The sequence below is a fragment of the Astatotilapia calliptera genome, chromosome 22 (assembly GCF_964374335.1).
Source record: "Astatotilapia calliptera chromosome 22, fAstCal68.1, whole genome shotgun sequence".
In the NCBI taxonomy this organism is placed as follows: Eukaryota; Metazoa; Chordata; class Actinopteri; order Cichliformes; family Cichlidae; genus Astatotilapia; species Astatotilapia calliptera.
Genome location: NC_137442.1, coordinates 18,168,083 through 18,175,582, shown reverse-complemented (window position 1 = coordinate 18,175,582; position 7,500 = coordinate 18,168,083). Strand labels below are relative to the sequence as shown.

General features: G+C 40.7%; 1 long non-coding RNA gene across 2 annotated transcripts; it reads left to right on the top strand.

Annotated features, from left to right (window-relative positions):
• The first annotated feature begins 304 nt into the window (after nucleotides 1-304).
• LOC145423612 (uncharacterized) lies at nucleotides 305-6,014 on the top strand. Of its 2 annotated transcripts, XR_013904669.1 has the most exons (4): nucleotides 305-2,178; nucleotides 2,332-2,828; nucleotides 4,657-4,840; nucleotides 5,166-6,014. It is a non-coding gene; the product is annotated as an uncharacterized LOC145423612 (long non-coding RNA). The 2 variants fall into 2 exon arrangements; XR_013904668.1 differs by having other exon boundaries at nucleotides 305-2,828.
• The last annotated feature ends 1,486 nt before the right edge of the window (nucleotides 6,015-7,500 follow it).

Here is a 7,500-nt window from a genome sequence, read left to right as displayed (position 1 = left end):
TTATTCCACCGCCAGCTCTGTGCACTCAGGCTGTGGTGTTGACACTAACTCATGCCTGCTGCTAATGGAGACAACAAGGTGCACCTGAGCATTCGTGTCATTCATGAAACCCTGCTGACACAAAGCTCTGAATAATTCTTTGTTTTTAATGCTGACATGCTGCACTTACATTTCCAATCCTGATTATTTCTGGTCAAAGTCACGATGGCCTCGGGTTCCCCCGGTGTGTACTGAGTTGAAGACTATTGTTATTTTATGCGCTCTAAAAGACGTTGGAGAAACACAGGTGCAAAACAAAAAATTGTCCCTTTATTCTCTGACTCCCTTCGAGATGCATCGCGTTTTTCAAGAGTGACAGGAACTTCAGCAAGAGGCCTCGAAACCTCTACAAATAACAGACAGAAAAGAACAAAACAACAAAGTGAAACAAAATGTTCAGCTACCTCTTTACTCCTCGAGTACAGTGGTGTCTTTGTCTTGTTGGAGATACTGAAATGAAGGGGTGCGCCGCTGTCATCCTGCAGAGTGTTTTTACTCAGAATCGCCCTCTCATGCATGTCACTCATGCTTCAAAGGGCACGTGGTATCTTGTGCTTTCAGGGCTGCCTTGTTCAGAAGCCACAGTGTCGACCACCCAATACATGACTTTTTGTTTTCCCCCTGCAGAGCCGAGAGCTTGAACACGATCACCACCATAGACCCGCATCTGTGAGGAGAATAGAAATTAATCAACTTTGTGTTTTTCATCATTCATGGCATAAAATGTAATCTGGAAGGAGTCGATTATTTCTTATTGAAAGGTACAAAACAGCTTCCAAAATGTGAAAGAATATAAATGAGAAATTAAACACTGAACAGTAAGAAACTTCTCGAGGATTAAAATATGTCCATTAAAATACGTAAGCAGTTCTCCTTGAAGCCCTGATATGTTTTTTTGTGTGTTGCATGACGTTGGGTGTTGGACAAGCTGCTTCATTCCCACCCCCATGTAAAAAGAAAAATCGATAAATCAGCAGTTTCCCAACTAATGTGAGAGGAAAAAACATTGCACCGACCAAAGGAATTAGCTCAAAATGAAACAAAGAGCACAGTGTAGGGGGATTGGCCCGGGCCACACGGCCCCGTGTTAGCTGAATGAGTATACTGTGGCTGTAGCTGCAGCCTTTCAAGTCACTGGGCTTTGTAATAACTCTTGTTCTCTAAAAATGCCCATTAGCCAACTTGCTGCTCATTTCATTTCCAGGATTAGAAGTGGAGCACATAGGTCCCTTTGTACTTTGGAGGAAAAACACAGATCAGCTGTACACAGCAGCAGCATTAACCTCTCCCCTGCTCCTGTACTTACACCCTAAACTGCACGCTTGAGAGGACAGTAGCGAAATAAGAGGTCGGAAGTACATTTAGAGGAACTGGAGTATCTATCAACTTTATACTATTACACTAATAAGCAGCTACATTTCAGAGGATTGCACTGCTGTAATTCCAGAAATATAGAGTTAAATTACCTCTGTGTTGCCATATGGCTAATTTGAATCCAATTTAAATGTAAATGTAAATGTTAATGGGATGATGATCATCAGTTAAAAGAAAAATCCAGTAATAAAATAAATATATTTGTAATTTTTTTAAAAGAGAAAGGGATTCCGAGCATACTACTTTTTTTATAGAAAGTATAAATTACTTATATTTGCACACAATGACAGAATTATTTCAGAAATAAGTTTCAATATTATTAGCCCCATTTTATTGAGCCATAGCACAACCACTGCTGTGCAATGATACATTTTAACTTTGTGATGCCTTGTAAAACAAGTTAAAACGGAGGGTTATCTACCAGTTTACACACAGTATAAAACTTCAGCGAGGGTTTGAGCTGTCACTCAAGAAAGCATCGTGCCGAAAACAAAAGAAGTCAGTTTAGACTTAAGAAAAAGAATTATTGATGCACACAAAGCAGGAGATGGATATACAAAGTTATCGCTGCATTCCCAAGCGTCAACTGGAGTGAGGAGTATCATCAGAGAATACCACACAATAAACTGGTTAGAGATCCCAGAGACCCCAGAACCACTGCCAAGAATCTACTGGATAACTTGATAGCATCACTGGATCACTGAACAGGATTGGACTGCGAGGTTGCAGACTGAGGAAAACTGCTTCAATCTAGATGGATGTATGGTAAGGACAACCTGGAGAAAGTTTATGTATACTGTAACTGTTTCTGTTGCCTTTTGCTGTAATCTTGTGTGAAGCACTTTGATGGACACTGTCAAAGAAAACTTCAACCAGCCAGTTGAAAAACTGGGTCTGAGTCATCTCTTTGTCTTCCAGCACGACAGCGATCCAAAACATACGTCACTCCTGGTGAAAAACTACTTCCAGAAAACCAAAGTGAGCGTGAGTTCACATGACATGAGTGGGCTGCATAAGGCCCTGACATGAATACCAATTCAAACCTGTGGGATGAATGAAAACAAAGCTAAATGTCAGATGACCATCAAATCTGGAGAAGCTTGAGAGATCATCAAAGAAGAATAGACGGGGATCAGGAGACGTGTGTAAACGACTTGCATCAATAAATCTACCATGCCTAGAAAAGCTGAGCTAAAAATTCATTTGTCATATCCTTTTTGCGTTATTATGGCAAACAATTGCTTTTTCAATCAGCAGACACATAGCATTTATCATTTACTTGGATATCAATCAAATATTTACTCTCCTTTAGCTTTTTGTGTTTACCAAACCATGCACAACAATGCAGAAAATCTCTCTTCAGATGCTTCGCCAGCTTGTGGCCAGCTGTCTGCCTGTTGTTTGGTGCCAAACAGGTAAGGAACTGCAGGTTTTTAACACTTTTTTTGACTTTTTCACTGAAAACACGCTTCTTGCTGCGTATAAAAGCCGCAAGAGTCATGAAGGAAGTTGAACTGAGACTTGAGCAACTAAGAATGAAACTTGCAACACTTGAATTTACTGTGCAGAAATGTGGGGCATAAAATCGACCCTTAAAAACAATAATAATAATAATAAAAAAACAGTCAGCCATACAAGGATTGTGAAATTAAAAAAGGAGTGATATTTTGTTACACCATGAGTAGCTTTAGGGTTATTAAGCAGGAACTGAAAGCTTGTTGTATAGCAGTTGTAGGCTTTAGTGGTGTGTGAGTGGTGAAGATTACGTTTTTGAGCAGTATGTTAAATGTGAAAAACTGTGGAAAGCTGCATGATAACAGAGTTGTATTAAAAAAAAAGAAGGCATGCACTTTTTACTTCTAATGTTATTATTAATTTAACAAAAATGCAGAAGTGTGTAGCAGTAAGTGCACCTCGTGATTCAGCAGCTTGCAAAACCACCATTAGCAGCAATAACTTTAAGTAATCCTTTTCTGAATAACTTTATCAGTCTTTCAGAACATTGTGAAGAAATTCCTTCAAGCTCAGCTTTCTTAAGGTCCCGCTACAGCATTTCAATCAGGTTGAGGTCTGGACTTTGACTGGCTCGTTGCAATATTTTGAATCTTTTGTTTTTCAGTCATTCTGTAGTACGTTTTCTGCTGCGCTTGGGATTGTTTTTCTGTTTGGGCCAAGCTTTAGCTGTCAAAGAGATGTTATACAGAGGAGTTCTCTCAGTGATTCTAAGACTCTCAGGCCCTGCGTTTACACAGCAAGCCCAAGTATTCTGTGTTTAATTTTCACTAAACGTGGTGCTGTACATTATTACCAGACATATCCACTTTGGTCTTTCTGGCCTAAGGACATTATTCCAGAAGTCATGTGGTTTGTTCTGATGCTGTTCTGCCATTTTCTTCTGAAGACGCTGTCTCTTGGCAACCCTTCAGTCCTTTTTGCAGTTTCTCTGATGCACAGTCTGACTTTAGGGTAAATTTCCTGGGGCATTCAGTCCTGGAAAGAATGGAAACTATTTTCAGTGTTTTCCAATTGCGAATAATCGTTCTCACTGCAGAGTAATGGACTTCTAATTGTTTGGAAAAGGCAATATAACCCTTCCCAAACTTGATAGGCAGCAGCAATTACTTCATTTTACTAAAATCACTGCTGACGTCTTTCCTCCTTGGCATTGTGTTAACACACATTTGAATGCTCCAAACCAGCAAACTGGCAAAACTTCAAGATCCAAGTCTTGCCACTTGGCAGCCATCATGGCAACACTAATGTTTTTTTGGCTGAACCCCCCCCCCCCCCCTTTTTTTTTTTTTGTTGACTTTTCTCAGCATCATTAAGTATATTGGTTTGCCAACAGCACAAACAGGCCCAACAATACCGTAGCATGGGCATGCACTGCAGTAATGATTTGGTATGCCTGCCAGCACACAGCTGAAAGTGTTATCAGCCTCAAAGGTTCAATGCGCTTCATGTTTCCAGGTTTCAGTGTTGATGGGTAGAGCGGGGCAGGTGCTATCAAAAGCATTTAGGAATTCTCCTTTATTTTTCTGCTTGGCATTCTTTGAGTGCCACGGCTCTCTCATATAATTTGCCTGATGGGAATTTATTGGAAGGTTAAAATACACACATTTCTTGACCTTTATTCAGGATTGTCCTTTAATCCAGTAGTTGTTCCATAATCAGTGGGTGGATAGCTTGGAGAAAGTGAAAACATTTAATTGAGTAATAATATTATTCACATTCTGTGATTAGTTCCATTGCCGGGGGAGACTGCAGGCCACATACGGTGCCTGAACTGTGCCAAAAAAGGGGGGAGAAGGAGAAGGGATTAACCAATCCACATACTTGCTCGATGGCCTACATCTCCGTTTCTCCATTTATTCTGAGCTCCTCATCGGTGAGCCAGGGGGCTATGAACGGGGGAGCAGTACGCGAGGTAATCTTTCACTCCTTTGCATAGCACAAAGACTTAGCTGGAGATAAGCTGCACGCCACAGCATGAAAATAATATGAAACACTGCGTGCTTGACAAAAAAGTTTGAGAGATTTTAGAAGATGTAGAAGAGCTTATACACATTCAGGTATGCAGGATCGAACATAAAGAGAAAATATGTATGCATACATTACTTTTAAATGTAGCAGCACTACGACTTAGGCTGTAAAATAAAAGCTTAGGGTAAATTCAGCGTTGGAACATGTGGGTGGTACATGGTTGATGGGATCCTGTGGTTCATTTACTCACTTCTTTTTGCACATAACAGGTAGCTGCTACATTCATGAATCAGCAGGTGATGGATGGAGAGGCACTTTAAAGCACTCAAAGGCTGGAGGAATGATGGACACATGAAGAGAAAAGCGAGACAGGAGTCGAGAGGAAGACGGCAGAGCGTTAGGAGGGAGACAAAGGGAAGGAATGGAGCGGCGGGATGTGAGAGAAAATAAAGCAAGACTGAAGATGGAAAAGGAGAGGGAGAATAATAGAACAGCAAGAAGTCAAGAAGGGGTGTTGCAGCAAGCTGGGAGCGCAGTTTGCATGGCTCCACTCTATGGGGGACTTTAATTACTTTTCAGCGTCACTGCTTCTCCTGGTCATGAGCTACATGCTCCGATCACCAGCCTCTGATTATCAAGCCTTTGTGAGGGCCTCCACCCGCTGTCAGGCTGTAATTACGTTTGCGCTGGAGAGCGTCTCAGCATGTCAGAAAGCTTACAAAGCCATTATCCAAGTGCTCTCTTTTTCTGCAGGCGTGAACTCCTCTGTGCCGAGGAACTCAAAGGTGAAGGCCTTTACATACATCGAGTGTGTTAAACGTTATTTGCAGATTTTTCTTTTTTTTTAAGGGGAATTACTTCAGTTTCCATTTGTTAGCACAGTGTTGAGGTTAAAGAAAGTACGTTTTCAAGGCTAACTTTGAAAGAGTAGAGTAAAAATGGGAACTGATTGCGAGAATAAGTGAGATGATTCATAATGAGACTGCATCGTTGTGAAACTCTTAACTATGCTCAGTCACTCTTCTAAAAAAGGGAATTGCTGCCTCACACAACCACCTTTCTTCACTGTGTAGTTTAAAAAATGCCTTAAATATAAGCATAAAGTCATTTCAAACACACCTGTCCCCGTGGTCACGATGTGTGGATCCATTTGCAGAAGGCCTTGATCGGTCCAACACACTACACTGTGATTCACCAACTTTCCTCTCTTATCACCATTTACACATTTTTTAACTTTATTTTTATTTGCGCTCTTAGACTTTTCTCGTTTCTGTCCTCATTCAAGCATGCTGTTTTTCATCCTCCAGCTATACTCAATGAAGTGTAACACCTACTGCACTTAGTAGTGTCTTTAGAGTTTGAAAAAAGCTGTTTTCATTTTGTTGCACCTCTGCAATGCATTTAAAAAAGTCAGCCTTCCTCTACTCCAGGATCATCTGAAACATAAAGTGAGAATTCAGGAAGCGTTTTATGTTTCAATCAGTGAGTTAATGGCATTGTTTTGTTATGTGGCATACCCCAAGTATCAGCAGCAGGTCCTATTTAATTTGCTGTGAAAAGGCATCTAATGCACTGTGATATATTTTAGAACATGCATCTGTAATCTACACTGAAAACGCACAACTATGTTTCTCCTTAAACTGGGGCAGCACATAAACCTCTCTTTTCTTCTCTTTCGTGACCTCATTACTCAAATTGGGGTGTAACCACAGACTGTATATAAAAGATGGATGGGCTTCGGGCCACATCACCTCTTGCTTTGTGGACTCCTCAAACTGAAGTCTCAATGGTAGCGTTAAGGCCACCTAGATGTTGACTTTTTGTAGCCAAATTTTGCCATATTTGAATGTGAAAGTGTTACGTTGAGGTACGGTGAAAAACAAAGCACACGCCTCTTCAGGTCTAAGGTTTTTATATATCAGGACATAATAAAACAATGCATAGCAGGCCTGAAAATTGGGTAAATGCAACCTCAGATAAACAGCAGCATGACATATTATACCATGAAATCATTTTTTAAACAGCAATTAAGGTAAAACGCAGGGGAAGTAACAGCCAGGTGCTGAAACTCAAACCCACTTGGTTAATACATCATCACCAAGTGTGAGCACTTCTATAAAAACAGAAGTTTTGATCATTTGTTGGCCCGGAGCATTCAGGCATGTTAACACAAAGCCAATGAGAAAAGTCATCCACAGTGATCTTAGAGAATCATCTGGGAAAAAGGTCAGTTTAAATTCACTGTGTATCCCTGTCATTTAAACAAACACCATCCAGATGTATGAATATAAAAAACTAAATCCACCCACACACATCCATTTTCTTGACTGATTATCCAATGCAGAGTCATGGGGGTGGCACTGGAGCTGCTCCAGTGGTCACTGGGCTAGTGCTGTGGTAGACCCTGGACAGGTCACCACTCTACAGTAGACATAATATACTCCAATATAAGTTAGAGGTCCTAACTTATTTTGTACCAAGCTGCCTTGAAATGCTATGAAGTTGGGCGAATTCACATGCAAGTCTACTGAGTCTGACTCACTTAAGTAGCGACTGGAGGAACTGCAGGAGGTTTCATTTTTCAACCTAAGAGGTTGATACTTG